We start from the raw sequence: 19,110 nt of genomic DNA, 5'->3' as shown, positions 1-19,110 counted from the left end.
TGAAATCTTTATTTCTTCGGGTATTCTTCCTCGATTCATGGAGTAGATCTTGTATTCTAGGATTAAGGGAGTATTTGTATGATGGATTGATGTAATCTCTTATGGATTTGCCATTTTCTTGTTTCAATGACATTGTCTTGCTTGTATCAATTAGATCTTGAATGATTAATGGTGATTTGTGCTTAATTCTTATTCTTGATTGATTGTTTGGATTTCTTGTGGACTTTGTAAAGATAAACTCTCACTCGATCATCCGAGGGATCCACGTGACAGGTGCAAGCCCGTGTAAGGACGTTTGAGAGATAATCTTGAAGAGGAAATAGGAATATTCAAGAGAGTAGGATGGATTTTATGATTAGTTTCTTGTATCTTGATAGATTAATAAGTTGTGAGATTCTATGTTGATATCCAAGGAAGGCATAGTAATAGGTGCGCTTCTGTGTAAGGACAACGTAGGTTCACGTCTAATTGATCATATTTAGATACATTTCTCAATCCTTAGCCAGTTATCTATTGCAAGAGAGAACCGGCAACTTTCTAGAAGTGTTTGGCAATTAAGGGATAAGAATTGGTGAACCATTTACATTCAAGAAACCTTACAAAGAAACCGAAACTCCTAGAATCTCCCTTTATCATAACCCAAAACACTAAACTCTTGTTTGTTGATCTTTAATATTATATTTGTTTACCTTCACTTTGCATTTGAAACGATTGGATTGTTGTTTAGCTAATTCGGATTGAGACATTTCTAGTGCTTATTCCAGTCCCTGTGGATACGATAATCTTTTATATTACTTGCGACATTTCCGTACACTTGCGGAGCGTAACCAGTTTTTGGCGCCGTTGTCGGGGACTGCGCTATAACATTAGGAATTATCAATTGAGTTAGACTAAACATAACATTTGTTTTCCTTTCATATTGCATAGTTGTAACTAATCATTAGATTTCTCTTTTTACTTTCTTGTATAACTTTTACTTCTTGTTAATTCTTTTTGTACAAATTCAATTCTGCATTTTTAATTCTTTTATTTCTCTTTTTCTGTTGAACTGTCATTTGCTATCTTGTTCTTGTGTATGCGAAGATCTAACTTTGCAGGGGAATTCTTTCCTTTTGACCCTGAGATTGACAGAACTTTCCATAAAAGAAGAATTCTGCAAAGGCAAATTGAAGAACAGGAACATTTGAACATGGCGAATAGACCACTCAAGGATTATACAGCACCTTATGCAAGAGGTTTTCGATCTAGTATTTCAAGACCTTCAGTGGAAGCTAATAACTTTGAGATCAAACCCACAATTATATCTATGGTGCAGCAGAACCAATTTGGTGGAGGACCTCATGAAGACCCCAATCAACACTTAGAGGTCTTTTATGAAATATGTGGTACCAAGAAAATGAAAGGAGTTCCTTCAGATGCAGTTAGATTATTATTATTTGGGTTTTCTCTAAGAGATAGGGCAAAGCAATGGCTAAATTCTTTGGCCCCTAATAGCATCACCACTTCGGAGCAGTGTGAGCAACAATTTCTTGATAAATTCTATCCACCAAGCAAAACAGCTCATATGAGGAATTTAATTGCAAGCTTCAAGCAGACTGACTCAGAATCTCTTTTTGAAGCATGGGATAGATATAATAGTATGCTCAGACAATGCCCACATCATGGGTTGGTGTTGCACACTTTTTATAACGGTATCAACTATCATACCAAAGTGTCCCTTGATTCAGCTGCTGGAGGGACACTTATGAACAAAAGTTTAGATGAAGCTGAAGAAATTATTGACAGTGTAGCACAAAATCATCATCAATGGGCAAATGAAAGAAGTGGTGGCTATTCTTCTGTAAACCCAACAATGGACAACGTAGGTTCACGTCTAATTGATCATATTTAGATACATTTCTTAGTCCTTAGCCGGTTATCTATTGCAAGAGAGAACCGACGACACGGCCGTGTGAGATTCACACGGCCATGTCCAGTTCCCTCTCTGCCAAAGCTGCACGGCCATGTGACTCCACACGGCCAGGACCCTACTATTCTCTGGAAGTGCTACACGGCCGTGTGGTGCACACGACCACCACCTGCTTGGTCTCTGGAAACCTCACACGGCCGTGTAGATGCACACGGCCACCACCTGCTTGGCCTCTGGAAACCTCACACGGCCGTGTAGATGCACACGGCCATGTAAGGCATCTGCTCTGATTTCTTCAAATCAAGACACGGCCGTGTGAGATTCACGCGGCCATGTCCTCTTCCCATCCTGTTAAGACTACACGGCCATGTGTGGAACACGGCCTGATGCTCTCTCCCTTCAATTACTTCCAAGCTTGCCCGAGGACGCATAATCTTCACCAATTTCGACTCCTGTGTACAGAAAATGCACAAAAAGCAGATCTCCGAACCAAAAGAGTAAATATGCTAAAAGGAAAGCTGGAAGTATAAAAATGCATAGATCAAGCATGCTCAAAGTATGTAAATGTGCGTAAAAACATGCATAAAAGAGTATATAATCTACGCACATCAGTAACTCGGACGGGTCTTCATGGGAGGCACCGGAGACTCTAAACTATCACAGAACATAGTCGATCGGGAAATCTCATGAAGTAACTCGGACGGGTCTTCATGGGAGGAACCAGAGACTCTAAACTATCACAGAACATAGTCGATCGGGAAATCTCATGAAGTATTTTGGACAAGTCTTCATGGGAGGAACCGGAGACTTTAAACTATCATAGAACATAGTCGATCGAGAAATCTCATGAATTAACTCGGACGGGTCTTCATGGGAGGAACCGGAGACTCTAAACTATCACAGAACATAGTCGAGTGGGAAATCTCATGAAGTAACTCGGACGGATCTTCATGGGAGGTACCGGAGACTCTAAACTATCACAGAACATAGTCGATCGGGAAATCTCATGAAGTAACTCGGACGGGTCTTCATGGGAGGAACCAGAGACTTTAAACTATCACAGAACATAGTCGATCGGGAAATATCATGAAGTAACTCGGACGGGTCTTCATGGGAGGAACCGGAGACTCTAAACTATCACAGAACATAGTCGATTGGGAAATCTCATGAAGTAACTCGGACGGGTCTTCATGGGAGGAACCGGAGACTTTAAACTATCACAGAACATTGTCGATCGGGAAATCTCATGAATTAACTCGGACGGGTCTTCATGAGAGGAACCGGAGATTTTAAATTATCAAAGAACATAGTCGATCGGGAAATCTCATGAAGTAACTCGGACGGGTCTTCATGGGAGGAACTGGAGACTTTAAACTGTCATAGAACATAGTCGATCGGGAAATCTCATGAATTAACTCGGACGGATCTTCATGAGAGGAACCGGAGACTTTAAACTATTAAAGAACATAGTCGATCGGGAAATCTAATGAATTAACTCGGACAGGTCTTCATGGGAGGAACTGGAGACTTTAAACTATCACAGAACATAGTCGATCGGGAAATCTCATGAAGTAACTCGGACGGGTCTTCATGGGAGGAACTGGAGACTTTAAACTGTCACAGAACATAGTCGATCAGGAAATCTCATGAATTAACTCGGACGGGTCTTCATGAGAGGAATCGGAGACTTTAAACTATCAAAGAACATAATCGATCGGGAAATCTAATGAATTAACTCGGACGGGTCTTCATGGGAGGAACTGGAGACTTTAAACTATCACAGAACATAGTCGATCGGGAAATCTCATGAAGTAACTCGGACGGGTCTTCATGGGAGGTACCGGAGACTCTAAACTATCACAGAACATAGTCGATCGGGAAATCTCATGAAGTAACTCGAACGGGTCTTCATGGGAGGAACCGGAGACTTTAAACTATCACAGAACATAGTCGATCAGGAAATCTTATGAATTAACTCGGTCGGGTCTTCATGGGAGGAACCGGATACTTTAAACTTTCACAGAACATAGTCGATCGGGAAACTCATGAATTAGCTCGGACGGGTCTTCATGAGAGGAACCGGAGACTTTAAACTATCAAAGAACATAGTCGATCGGAAAATCTCATGAGGTAACTCAGACGGGTGTTCATGGGAGGAACCGGAGACTTTAAACTATCACAGAACATTGTCGATTAGGAAATCTCATGAATTAACTCGGTCGGGTCTTCATGGGAGGAACCGGATACTTTAAACTTTCACAGAACATAGTCGATCGGGAAATCTCATGAATTAGCTCGGACGGGTCTTCATGAGAGGAACCGGAGACTTTAAACTATCAAAGAACATAGTCGATCGGGAAATCTCATGAGGTAACTCGGACGGGTCTTCATGGGAGGAACCGGAGACTCTAAACTATCACAGAACATAGTCGATCAGGAATTCTCATGAATTAACTCGAACGGGTCTTCATGGGAGGAACCAAAGACTTCAAAGCCTAATCAACCGGGATTAGATTGGCATGGTAAATACAAAGTTATATGGATTTATTAACAAAATCGGTTGACATTTTACACTGGATCAGAGGCCAGGGTTCAAGGGGGATTCTATGCATATGGCACATTTTCTATCTGGAGGCCCATTCACATGGAAATCTTTATTTAAAATCGCCAGAGTATTATACTCAGCTTGGAACTCAGGAGTTTTATGCAGTTCCTTATCTAAAATCACTCGGGATTATTCATTCTTTTGAAATATGGAGCACACTAGATATTATCTACAAAAGAATTTATTAAGACCAGGTTTAACTTCATAAGGTAAGCAAGGAATTCTTGAATAAAACTTATACTCAATACCCTGAAGCATTTCAAAGGAGGCATTCTCAAACTAGCATAAAGGAGAAACAGGTAAGTATCAAAAATTTCCTCTATATCGCAATCACTTAATTACCAAGTTTTTTGTTACAGTTCCTTTCACTACCAGTTTTTCCATTACAAGTCTTTTCATTGCCAATCCTTTTGGATACATAGACATGATTAATTAAAAGGACTTTTTAAATCTGCGGGTAGTTCTTCGTTAAGTCTGCGACGGCTTATGAAAGAAGAGGGAGGTTCCTTAGGTAGATAACCACCCTCTCTCAATTGTTGAATAACTCCTGACATAGAATGATTTAGAGCACCCACAATTTGACGGACAAATTCTTGGGCAAACGCCGGAGACTTTAGATAAGCTAGGCGCCACTCTTCCCATCGGTTCTTCTCCTGCTCCTTATAACTCTGAAAATCATCTTGTAGTTTAGTGTTTTGATCTTTTAAAGCATCCTTCTCTAATTTGAGTTGTTCTAATTCCTTCTGGAGCAGTGACAACTCAACATCTTGAGCCTTTCTTTGCTCTTGTTCTTGTAGGATAGCGAAATCATGAGAGGCTAGGTCTTGAGCTTATTCAGAAAGACAGACATTATGAAGCTTCTCTACTTTCTCTAAAATAAGACTTTTATGAGAAGCATTTAAGAGAGCTTTCTCCTTTAAAGCAATTTCCAGTTGGAGACCAGAGTGTAATCGATCCACCTGTAACTCCAAAGTTTTCCTTGCAAGCTCTTTGTCTTTCAATAATTGTTGTGATTCCTCTAATTCCTGTCTCAATACCCCTAATTGTTGATCTTGCAAAGACACTTTCTCTTGCAACTGAGTCAGGTCATTATTAGAAGGAGGTAAAGTAGCCTTCAATGTCTCTAGTTGAGCTTTTAACTTATTGTTCTCTCGGTCTCGAGCCATAAGTAGCTGGTCGATGTGCAGACTCGAGGCAAGGAACTAAACAAAATGATGATATAGTTAAAGATAAGGATACGAAGTTAACAACATATAACTAGGAATACTTACAGCTACTGCCTGACGACTGTGGTGGTCGACCCGATCGGAAATATTGATGCCCCTTAATTGCTCTTGGCCATGTAGCAAAGATTCAGCCAACAATCCTTGTAACTGAAGAGAACCGTAACTAGGGGGATCAGAAATTTGACCCATTTGAAAAGGCAGACCCATGGCTTGTCTGAATAAAGGCGAGGAGATTGAAGAAGAAGGAGGTAGGGAAGAAGAAGACGCAATAGAGGGGAAAGAAGTAGTGGAAACAAGAGCAGCAGAAGAGGAACTGGATGGGATAGAAGGTGGCAGTGCAAGAGATACTGACTTAGTCGTGGAAACGCGAATTGCTGAGGGTTCGGCACTAGGAGAAGATCTCCGGCAAGGTGTACGTTTTGCCCGTGGCCTAGAGGCCAAAGGAGGCAAGGCCAATGCAAGAGGTGGAGAAGACATAGAAGGGATAATAGCCATCTCAGAAGCAAAACTAGGAGCAGAAGGAGCTGGAATAATAGCACAAGAAGAGGGGATGAGTAGACCAGGTCTCATCATCCTAAGAGTAGGATTAGAGATAATATGAGTAGGAGTCATCGGTGCCTTACCTCTCTCAAGAGAAATGGGCGCCGGAACAAGAGGAGCTTGCACAAAAGTACCAAAGAGATCGCCAAAGGAGGCATCCTCAGTAAGCTTTGGCTTTTTGATTAAGGCAATAAAAGGCTTTTTTCTTCCTCTTCCATGGTTGCGACAACTTCCGCTTGTTGCTCTTCTTTAGACAGCAAGCCCAGAGTATAAGAGTTAGGATTGGCTCGACGATCTTGCAACCACTCTTCTCCAAAATTATTCACAAAGGACTTAGTCATGGTATGGTTCTTGTACATGAAAGCTGGAAGAAGAGCATCAGCTGAAACACATGAGTTAAGCACCATTATAAAGGAGATATACTAATCAGTAAATATAGCATGAAATGTTTATACATACCGAAAGAACCATCCAAGGGGGTGTCAATGTTACCTATCCCAAAGGGGAACATTAAACCCTCCACAATCAAATGTGGTAAGCTGAATTTTGCTCCCCTCAATTTAGATATAGCAGAAGCAATAGAAGGATCACTGAGGAGATTATGGGTACTAGGAACAGGGGGTAAATCTTATATCCATTGGATAGGAAAAGGAGGAGGAGAAGGGAGACGCATATAGAAAAATTTGTGATACCATTCCCCCTGAGGAGGAATTCAGTTGAACAAAATGGCCTTGGGACAAGATTGAAATTTGAAAACACCAACATCTACTTGACGAGGAACAAAGAAGTGATGAAAAAGACGAGGAGATAAGGGAAAATCTAACAGTTTAGATACCCCGACAAAACCCATAAGGATAGAAAATGACTGAGGGACAAACTGATTGAGCAGAATGTTAAAATAGAGGCTAATGTCAGAAAAAAAAAGGGTGAAGAGGAAATCAAAAACCTTGTAGGACTTGATCTCGGAAGATAGATATACACCCCAAAAGAGGAAGATGTGGACTATCCTGAGGAGTAGGACGAGCTATATAAAAAGGAAAACCATAGCTTGCCTTTAAATCCACTTCCTCTATCTCTATAAGGTTAGAAACACACGAAAGAAACCACGCAGGAGGGGAAGTTGCCATAGTAAAATAGTAGAAGGAAGATGAATCAAGGGAGATGAAGAGAAAAGTGGGAAAGCGGGAGAGAACTTCTTAAAACCCTTGTTTTCCTTGCGGTCCTGTGCTAAAACCCCCCAAATAGAGATAGTAGAAGAAAACAAGAAAAGAAAAAGTACTCAATCGTCATAAATGGGTGGTAACATTAAAGGATAAAATCAAATTCTAAAAAAAGGGGAATGAATCCCGAGAGAGAGAGGTTGAGTTAAGTAATCTTCCTCGAAAAATACGAAAAGTTTCCCTATATATAATTTTAATTCTTAAGAAAGTCTGACGAATATAAGAAAAATTGGTCAGGTACTATAAGTTCGGATTATTTGTTTAATAAAATAACAAACCCAAAGGGACATAATAAGACCAAGCAAAAGTTGGGTATAAGGCATTAGTCAATAGACGAGACTTGGTCAAAGGATACTTGACGAGATTCATAAATATGAATCGGTCGATCATAATAGATCGGCTGAGATAAATGCCATTCAAATATGTCGACCAAAGGCTTATCATGATAAGTCAAATGACATACACTATGATAAAACCGTATGAAATTTGGTTAATACATAAGATGACATACGTAGATACGAGCGTAAATCAATCAAGTAGAACAAATCGACCGATATTGAGAATATCGCAATAGAACTGTACTAGATCGAATGGGATATAATTAATCTATAATGTATCGAACGATATTTGTCAGCATTGATATATACCGCCCGATCATGATAAAACAGTCTAAATAGATGAACATAATAATTTGTTGGGTGAGGTTTTATGATGACCAGCCAAGTCACATTCAACATGTTTAAATAAAACAAACAATCATCATGAGGAAAGACAAATTTAACAATGAAAAAGAGAGGATCCACTTTACATGAGTTCACTAGATGGTCATCACAAAAGTCCCAGTTCTCCTTTACAGGGACTCGAATTTAAGTCAGAAAAGAAAGTCATACTAGGGTCAGCTGAGGAAATAGATCAGGAGGCCTATTGTCAATAAGTTTGCGACGATCTAAGAAGTTGGGAGGGGGATCACGAGATAAGAAGTTTTCCTCTCGCAATTGTTGAATCGCCCCTTTAGCCCCCGCAGTAAAGGCTGTTAAGATTGACTTCACGATCGACCTATTGAATTCAGTGGATTCAATCATGGTGGTGACCCTTTCTTTGTAGCGAGTGTCTTCGTTTGCCTTGTAGACCACCAAAGCTGTCTGGGAAGTCTTCAATTCGTCTTCTTTCATAAAGACCTCAGTTTTAGCTGAATTTAAGGAGGTGTTCAAAGAAGTTATTTCATCATCTTTCAGCTGTAAAGCTTTAAGCTTTTCAGCCAACTCCGATTCTTAATCAACCTTTAATTTGCCAAGCTTGGAAGTTAATTCTTGGTTAAGATTCGTGGTTGATTTGAACTGTGTCTGAAGATTTTCAATTTGGGCTTCAAGTTGTTTCTGGGAAGCGGCAGAAAATGGGGCAGAAGATAACTCGGTAACTTGCTGTTTCAGTTTGTCGTTCTCAAGTCTCAGCTTTTTGTTCTCATTATATAAATTATGCATCAGCCGAGACAAGCCCATATTTTCTATCCATTGCTAGAAATATGATAAAGGGTTATAGAATAATCATTGGGGAATGAAAAGTAAATGTTAATAAATATACCTGATTCTCGTTATGGGAAAAACGATCAATTGTTTCAAGAGTGGTGAGTTCTTCAAAAATGGGATGAACTTTATCCCAAGCGCTGGCAAAGGAACCTCCTAGCAATATAGGAAGGACGGGAATAACAGAGGAACCAGCAAAGAAGGAGGAAGTAGAATAGATGGAGGAGCAAATACTAAGTAAGAAGAGGGTGAGGAAGGTAAAGATCTGAATTCTGGAATAGATAAGGGGAAGGTGAAAGAAGCATCACCAAGGGCACTGGTGCTGGAAGAAGGTAAGGCAGTAAAGGTTAAAGAAGGGTATAGCTCAGCCAAAGTGGGTTCATCAGAAGGAAGGTCGGTAGAAGTAAAACCTTCTTAAACAAGTTCGTCGGCTGGAAGGATAAGTCTCCCTTTGGGAGGAGGAGCCCGGGTAAGTTTACGCCCAGGGCGTTTGCCGATAGGAACTTCAGCTATTGATTTACCAGAACTCCCAGGAGATGTGAGTTCAATAACAGGGAGAGGGGCGGCTGATGAGGTAGCAGTAGCCACTGGTGAAGCCACAACGGACAAAGAAACAACAGGGATTTCTACGGGAAGACCTTCAGGAGCCTCAAGAACTCCCGAAGAGCTGGGTACCTCAGCTAAAGGAGTCGATTCTTCGATTGAAGGCGGCGGAGTAATAGCAGCAGAAGCTCTTTTTCTTTGGCGCGAATTGCACCCTCCTCCAGATGTAGTTCTTCATCAATCAAAGCGTCATAAAAGCTCTCCACTACATAGAAAAGTAAAATAGTTTAGTTAGTTAAAATCAACAAGAAAGAAACAAGGTTTTACCTAAAGAGCCTTATGTATCAGGTTTGATGGGGCTTAGGCCAAACAAGTATAGAAGATCGACTCTCAGCCACTTGGGAATAGAAAGTTGATGATTTAACAACTTTTCACAATAAACAGGAAAAGAAGGATGGAGATGGAACTCTCTGACATCGGGAAAATAGGGTAAGGAGGATTTCCAAGCATAAGACCAAGGAATGGGTCCAGGAAACTTTATGAAGAAGAAGCGGGATTTCCAAGCTTTAAGAGACGAGGGCATATCCTCAAAAAAACCATTTTAGTTCGTGAATGGAACATGAAAACACCAGGTTCCGAACAATTGGGGTAAGAAAACATGAAGAAATTTTGAGGAGTAGGAGGAATATCTAACAAACGAAACAACATGTAAGAACCACATAGATAACGAAATACGTTAGGGGCAAGCTGTTGCAAAGGAATATCAAAATACTGCCTTATTTTGATCAGGAAAGGAGGAATGGGAAACCTTAAACCTCCTATCAACTGATCCTTGAAAAAAGTCACGCAATTAGCAGGGGGACGATGAGGACGATCATCTGGTTTCGGGATTAAGATGTTATACTCCCGGGGAATTTCATATTGACGACGGATGGTGAGCCTAGCACTTTTATCAAAGGAAGAAGACATTTAAACATACCAAGGAGCAATTGCTTCCTCAGCCATAGACAAGAGTAGAGGCTAGCAGAACAATAGATTACTTACTGAAAGCAAGAAAGGAGATCGCCGAGAAACGGTGAGCACGAGGTTTGGTCGGAAATTGCAGCAAGAAAAGAACGCTAAGGTAAGAAAAGAAGGGACAAAGTTGAAAAGAAGACAAAGGGTTTAGGGTTTGAAAAACACACAACCGTCATCAGATCAAAACATTTTTATCTCAATAGACGCTGAGGATTACAGAAAAAAAGGGCAAAGGCCTACATGACGTGGCAAAGAGAGAAAGTATGTGTCACATAATCATAAAGAAACATTTATACTGGATGCGACAGATCGGATCACGCTGGGGTTGGTAACACCTCATTGTACGCTTCCAACATTCTCTTACCAGAGAAAGAGTCAATCACCAACCAGGAAGTTTTGAAAGGAGATGTAATTAACTAGGCATAATAAAGGGGAGAGGGACTGAGTTTGACTAAGCCCAGGCTAAGGACAAGAAAAATTTAAGAAGAGTTATTTAGGCATATAACGGGTTTTAAATTAATATCATTATGAAGTGCAAACTAGCATTAATCAAGATAATTTTATTTATATCGGCCGACATAACTTTGGCTATGCTAGACAAGTATAATATTGGTTTAAATAACATTGTTTGTGATAGATAAGCTAATATCGGTCGATATAACGTTAGCTATAATAGGGAAGTATTCCAGCGGTCAAGATAGCCTTGGCCATGATTCGAGATACCGACACATAGGATATACGAAGGGGTAATGAGCACAACATCACATTTATTCTTATAAATTAGAAGGATTCAATAGAGTCACTCGATTCAATACAAAAGATTGTTGTTACACTTAAAGTTTGATCAAATGCACAGCATTACATTTTCTTCCCAAAACATCAGACCTCGAAAGGTCAACAAAAATTACAAACACAAGCCCTCAGAATACTTTGAAGATTTCGATCCCCCTATAGTCAAACTTACCAGGGAGCAGAAGTAAGAATATATTACCTTGCGCAGAGGAAGCTCATCCGAGCTTGTCAAGGCACAGAAACAACAATATTTTGCCAAGATAAAGGAAATTATGAAGTAGAATGGGCACATGAGCAAAAAAGGGACAAATTTGTTCATGCCCTGGTGGAAAGGTGACCGAAAGAGCCCCCTTTCCTACTCAAGCCCTGGAGTTCTGCAACTAGAGCCATCAAGCTTAGCCCAAGGGTAGCATGGGCTACGCGTTCGTATTGATACCCAAGGGCTATGTGGTTGTCCCTCCATGAGTAACAAAAACCTCTCTGAAGTTTCTTGAGCCTTCAGAGCATTGACACCTTTGGCTGAAAATTCTGGACTTTGAGAAACTTCATCTCTTGGGACAGTTCCTCGAACCCAAGAGTTAGCCGAAGTAAAAACTTGAATAAACTCATATATAGATCTCGCCTTGTCCAACAAAAGTCGCCCCCAAAGAAGGGGATCCAAGGCCATACTCTTAGCAGGAAAGATCAGCAAGGAAGGAAAAGAACTGAGGTAGGCGATGAATGAAGAGAAGGTTGTAGCCCTATTTAAAGGATTAAGGGGCCCAAGGAATCACTATACTAAGGTTCACGGGATCACTGTACTCAGGTTCACAAGATAGTTGTACACAAAGTTTGTAAAGTCACTTCAGTACCTGTGGTAGAATCATGGGTAGGAAAAAATAAAATCAAACTTGTGTCTAGTCAGTCATCTACACCTCCTTCGACTAGACTTGAAGAGAAGGCTAGTGATATGAGTTAGGTTTCATGGGTCCCCAATAAGGAAGGGAAAGGAGATAACCAAATGGAGAAGATAGGCCAATATCAGTCGGGATATACCTCAAAAGAGGTAGGCTGATATTGGATGGGATATGCCTCCAAGGAGGAAGACCCATACCGATCAGCATATACCTCAAAGGAGGTAGGCTAATATCGGCCAGGATATACCTCAAAGGAGGTAGGCCAATATCGTCTGGGATATATCTCAAAGGAGGTAGGCCAATATCGGTCGGCATATGCCTCAAAGGAAGTAGGCCAATATCGGTTGGGGTATGTGCCTCCAAGGAGGCAGGCAAGTATCGACCGAGACATTCCTTTAAGAAGGAAGGCCAATATCGGCCGGGATATACTTCCGAGTGAGTAGACCAGTGTCAACCGAGACATACCTTTAAGAAGGAAGGCCAATATCGACTGGGATATACCTCAAAAGAGGTAGGCCGATATCGGCCGGGATATGCCTCCAAGGAAGAAGACCCATATCGATCAGCATATACCTCAAAGGAGGTAGGCCAATATTGGCCAGGATATACCTCAAAGGAGGAAGACCAATATCGGCCGGGATATACTTCCGAGTGAGTAGACTAATATCGACCGAGACATACCTTTAAGAAGGAAATCCAATACCGACCGGGTTGACTAATATCTTGAAATGATACTTGATAAAATATAGCCCATGGCTAGTTAGAATAATAAACATAAAGGAGCCCGGACGAGCATTGCCCCAGGAGCCTCATGAGAGGTAATAATAATTGATCAAACCTAATTAAGCTCAGCCTCGATCAATACAAGAAACATTAGTATATTAAGTTATCTATGATGTAGTAAAAACAGGAGGGACGATTAGGAAAGGTAGAAATACTTTAAAAGAACTTGTGAAACAAAGGAGAAGTAATATTTCAAATAAAGCGGTGCAGGAAGATATTTGCAGTATATGATTGTATGATAGGTGTTATATGTTTTGGCGGAAAATATGTTTTTAGACTATTTTGCAGGTACTAGACGACAAAGAAGGTACATTTGGGGTACAAAAAAGATTCCTTAAAAGTCATTTACCACAAGTACGCAGCTTACGTCATCTCATAACAAACTCTAACAAACCAGGGTCCACTTCATGACTACAGAGGTTATATGAAGTGGTATAAAAAGGGAAATCCTCTCCGTTGGCAAGGAGGTTCACATCATTGTGCACATTCATAACCCTAATTTTCAACTACTATTCATCTTCTTCCTTCTTCCACACCGAGAGAGATCACTAACTTCAGCGTCGAAGGGCCTAGACAGGGATTCCCACCCCAGTCTTAGGTCACTAATGATAGTGTTGGCTGGTCTCTTGTGCGCATGAAGTCTTGGAAGCCCCGAATCTGAGTTCTCTTCAGTTGGATTTCTCTCTCGGCATTAGATCTTCACTCAAGGAGAGCATTCAGAGACTCTATCCTTCTTGATCCGCTCTGGGTTTCTCGGATCAGTATTCTACAGGTATTATTCTTCACTGGCGGTAGGTTTTTTCTCCCGGCTCTCCGTCTTGTCCAGCTTCTCAGACAGGATCAGAGAGAAATTATATGAGGATAACTACAAAATCTGGCAACTCAAGATACAATATATTCTTGAGGAAAAAGAAGTTCTTAATGCTATAAAACTGATTATGGAAGAACCTGTAGATCCCAATACACAGAACAGAAGAGATCTTGATACCTATAAGACATCGAAGAAGAAGGACTCTACTACTAAGGGAATATTGATTAGTGTTTGGACCGAAATGTAGCTAGAAGGGGGGGGGGAATAGCTAGTTGCTCTTCTGTGCTTGCCTTTGCTTGCTTCTTGCGATGATGTGCAGCGGAAATATACAAGAAAACAACACTCAACGCTAACACTAAGGATTTACTTGGTATCCACCTCAAGAAGAGGTGACTAGTCCAAGGATCCACACACCCTCCACTATGAAAACATTCCTTTACGGTAACTACCGAAGGAGGAGAAGCCCTACAAGTTTATAGTACAAGAAGAAAGGGAAGGGAAATACAATACAAGCATAAGCTTACAAGATATGCACAATAAAACCTAACCCTAGCTTCTTCCTCGCCTCTTGACTTGGACGTGCACTAGCACAAGCCTCCAAGAACCTTCAAGATCTAGCGTGAGAGCTGTGGAGAAGTTGCTGTGAAGATCTGTGCTCGTTGGAGAAGAAAGCCGTGAGTTGTCGACGAAATTATACGCCAACATCTTTATCCAGCGCCAACGATCGAATCCTAATCGATTGGATTGCTCCCAATCGATTGGGGAAGCTTTGGATCGATCGACCGATCAATCCAGAGCACCTATGTGCTCTTCTGAAATTGCTTGGATTGATCGACTGATCGATCCAAGGCTTATCGCGCGAAATCGCAGCTCCCAATCGATCAGCCGATCGATTGGAGACTCCCAATCGATCGGCCGATCGATTGGGAGGCTTTCTGTGCGATCGACGTCTGCTTCCCAATCGATCCACTAATCGATTGGGAAGAAAACTTCTCGCAGGGGCTCACCCAATCGATCCACTGATCGATTTGGCATGAGCCAATCGGTCGGTTGATCGATCCAACTTCTGTGGACTTGCCCAATCTAGTCCAAAGCCCCCTAAAACCAACATCCGATCAATCCATGACCTGTTGGTTTATCGTGCCTAGCATCCGGTCACCCTTGACCTCCTAGGACTTGCTCACCAAGTGTCCGGTCAATCCCTTTGACCCACTTGGATTTTCCTCCTCGTGCCACGTATCCGTTCAATCCCTTTGACCTACTTGGACTTTCCTCCTCGTGCCAAGTATCCGGTCAATCCCTTTGACCTACTTGGTCTTTCCAACACCAGATGTCCGATCAGCCTTGATCCATCTGGATTTTCTCGTGCTTGGCTTCACTCACCAGGACTTTCCCAAATGCCTGGCTTCACTCACCAGGACTTCCAACTACCTAGCTTCACTCACTAGGATTTCCCACTTCTGCCTAGCTTCACTCACTAGGACTTCCCATCTGCCTGGCTTCACTCACTAGGATTTTCCATCTGCCTGGCTTCCCTCACCAGGACTTTCACCTAGCTTCACTCACTAAGATTTCCTATATGCCTGGCTTCACTCACCAGAAATTTCACCTAGCTTCACTCACTAGGATTTCTATTCAAGTATCCAGTCAACCATGACCTACTTGACTCTCCTTCACAATCTCCCCACATGAACCATTCACCTGCAATCTCTATGTGTTGTCTACATGTATTGTCAAACATCGAAACCTAAACATCGAGACTCAAGCTTGACTCAATTCAAGCTCAGTCAACCAGGTCAACCTTGACCTGGGGAATATTGCACCAACAATCTCCCCCTTTCTAATGTTTAACAATACCTTTAAGTTAGGCTAATCCCATAACCTCAACTTACTTCATGCCAATGTATGAATGAGGGTTTCCTTCTGTTACGCTCCGCAAGTGTACGGAAATGTCGCAAGTAATATAAAAGATTATCGTATCCACAGGGACTGGAATAAGCACTAGAAATGTCTCAATGCGAATTAGCTAAACAACTATCAAATTTTTTCAAATGCAAAGTGAAGGTAAACAAATCTAATATTAAAGATCAACAAACAAGAGTTTAGTGTTTTGGGTTATGATAAAGAGATATTCTAGGAGTTTCGGTTTCTTTGTAAGATTTCTTGAATGTAAATGGTTCACCAATTCTTATCCCTCAATTGCCAAACACTTGTAGAAAGTTGCCGGTTCTCTCTTGTAATAGATAACCGGCTAAGGACTGAGAAATGTATCTAAATATGATCAATTAGACGTGAACCTACGTTGTCCTTACACAGAAGCGCACCTATTACTATGCCTTCCTCGGATATCAACATAGAAGCCCACAACTTATTAATCTATCAAGATACAAGAAACTAATCACAAGATCCATCCTACTCTTTTGAATATTCCTATTTCCTCTTCAAGATTATCTCTCAAACGTCCTTACACGGGCTTGCACCTGTCACGTGGATCCCACGGATGATCGAGTGAGAGTTTATCTTTACAAAGTCCACAAGAAATCCAAACAATCAATCAAGAATGAGAATTAAGCACAAATCACCATTAATCATTCAAGATCTAATTGATACAAGAAAGACAATGTCATTGAAACAAGAAAATGGCAAATCCATAAGAGATTACATCAATCCATCATACAAATACTCCCTTAATCCTAGAATACAAGATCTACTCCATGAATCGAGGAAGAATACCCGAAGAAATAAAGATTACAAGCATTTCTTAAATCCCCAATCCAAGAAACCAAGAAAAGGGGGAAAGAAAAAAAACTTATCTACGAAGAAGCCTCGTCTTCGGATCCAATCCTCGCTCCGGAGTCGAAATCGTCAAGAACTCCCCTCGAATCGCCCAGAAATCCTCCCAAGAATGGGAGGAAACCACCAAATCTTGCCTTCTCCCAAAGGGGGAGAGATCCCCTTTCAATTCATGAAGGAGGGTTTAAATAGAGGAGGAAATCGGGCGCCACACGGCCCCATGACACGGCCGTGTGAGATTCACACGGCCATGTCCAGTTCCTTCTCTGCCAAAGCCGCACGGCCGTGTGACTCACACGGCCTAGCTCTCTTCTCTTTAAAGCAACCAAGCATGGCCGTGTAGATCCACACGGCCAGGACCCTTCTGTTCTCTGGAAATGCTACACGGCCGTGTGGTGCACACGGCCACCACCTGCTTGGCCTCTGGAAACCTCACACGGCCGTGTAGATCTATATGGCCATGTAAGGCATCTGCTCTAATTTCTTCAAATCAAGACACGGCCGTGTGAGATTCACACGGCCATGTCTTCTTCCCTTCATGTTAAAACTACACGGCCGTGTGTGGTACACGGCCTGATGCTCTCTCCCTTCAATTTCTTCCAAGCTTGCCCGAGGACGCATAATCTTCACCAATTTCGACTCCTGTGTACAGAAAATGCACAAAAAGCAGATCTCCGAACCAAAAGAGTAAATACGCTAAAAGGAAAGCTGGAAGTATAAAAATGCATAGATCAAGCATGCTCAAAGTATGTAAATGTGCGTAAAAACATGCATAAAAGAGTATATAATTGTTACGCTCCGCAAGTGTACGGAAATGTCGCAAGTAATATAAAAGATTGTCGTATCCACAGGGACTGGAATAAGCACTAGAAATGCCTCAATGCGAATTAGCTAAACAACTATCCAATCATTTCAAAAGCAAAGTAAAGGTAAACAAATCTAGTCTTAAAGATCAACAAACAAGAGTCTAGTGTTTCGGGTTATGATAAAAGGAGATTCTAGGAGTTTCGGTTTCTTTGTAAGGTTTCTTGAATGTAAATGGTTCACCAATTCTTATCCCTCAATTGCCAAACATGTAGAAAGTTGTCGGTTCCCTCTTGCAATAGACAACCGGCTAAGGACTGAGAAATGTATCTAAATAGGATTAATTAGACATGAACCTATGTTGTCCTTACACAGAAGTGCACCTATTACTATGCCTTCCTCGGATATCAACGTAGAAGCCCACGACTCATTAATCTATCAAGATACAAGAAGCTAATCATAAAATCCATCCTACTCTCTTGAATATCCCTATTTCCTCTTCAAGATTATCTCTCAAACGTCCTTACACGGGCATGCACCTGTCACGTGGATCCCTCGGATGATCGAGTGAGAGTTTATCTTTACAAAGTCCATAAGAAATCCAAACAATCAATCAAGAATGAGAATTAAGCACAAATCACCATCAATCATTCAAGATCTAATTGATACAAGCAAGATAATGTCATTGAAACAAGAAAATGGCAAATCCATAAGAGATTACATTAATCCATCATACAAATACTCCCTTAATCCTAGAATACAAGATCTACTCCATGAATCGAGGAAGAAAACCCGAAGAAATAGAGATTACAAGCATTCCTTGAATCCCCAATCCAAGAAAACAAGAAGAGGGGGAAAGAGAAAACTTATCTACGAAGAAGCCTTGTCTTCGGATCCAATCCTCGCTCCGGAGTCGAAATCGTCGAGATCTCCCTTAGAATCGCCCAGAAATCCTCCCAAGAATGGGAGGAAACCACCAAATCTTGCTTTCTCCCAAAAGGGGGAGAGATCCACTTTCAATTCATGAAGAAGGGTTTAAATAGAGGAGGGAATCGGGCGCCACACGGCCCCGTGACACGGCCATGTCCAGTTCCCTCTCTGCCAAAACTGCACGGCCGTGTGACTCCACACGGCCAGAACCCTTCTGCTCTCTGGAAATGCTACACGGCCGTGTGGTGCACACGGCCACAGCCTGCTTAGTCTCTGGAAATGCTACACGGCCGTGTGGTGCACACGGCCGCAGCCTGCTTGGTCTCTGGAAATCTCACACGGCCATGTAGATCCACACGGCCCTGTAAGGCTTCTGCTCTGGTTGGCTTCAAATCTTGACACGGTCGTGCGAGGTTCACACGGCCATGTCATCTTCGTCTTCTGTTGGTGCCAAACTCCACACGGCCCGAGCTCCATACCAGTGCAGGGCCGTGTGAGGTACACGGCCCGGTGCTTTCTCCCTTCATTTCCTCCAATGCATGCCCAAAGATGTAGATTCTTCACCAAATCGACTCCTGTGTACAGAAAATGCACAAAAAGCATATCTCCGAACCAAAAGAGTAAATATGCTAAAAGAAAAGCTGGAAGTATAAAAATGCATAGATCAAGCATGCTCAAAGTATGTAAATGTGCGTAAAAACATGCATAAAAGAGTATA

General features: G+C 41.6%; 1 non-coding gene across 1 annotated transcript; it reads right to left on the bottom strand.

The window, feature by feature from the left end:
* Nucleotides 1-1,562: 1,562 nt before the first annotated feature.
* Nucleotides 1,563-1,668, bottom strand: LOC122039259. The gene has a single exon (XR_006128120.1). It is a non-coding gene; the product is annotated as a small nucleolar RNA R71 (small nucleolar RNA).
* Between the last annotated feature and the right edge of the window lie 17,442 nt (nucleotides 1,669-19,110).

Source organism: Zingiber officinale, chromosome 1A (genome assembly GCF_018446385.1).
Source record: "Zingiber officinale cultivar Zhangliang chromosome 1A, Zo_v1.1, whole genome shotgun sequence".
In the NCBI taxonomy this organism is placed as follows: domain Eukaryota; kingdom Viridiplantae; phylum Streptophyta; class Magnoliopsida; order Zingiberales; family Zingiberaceae; genus Zingiber; species Zingiber officinale.
Note: the sequence above shows the minus strand (reverse complement) of the source record. Positions and strands in the feature narration are given on the sequence as shown.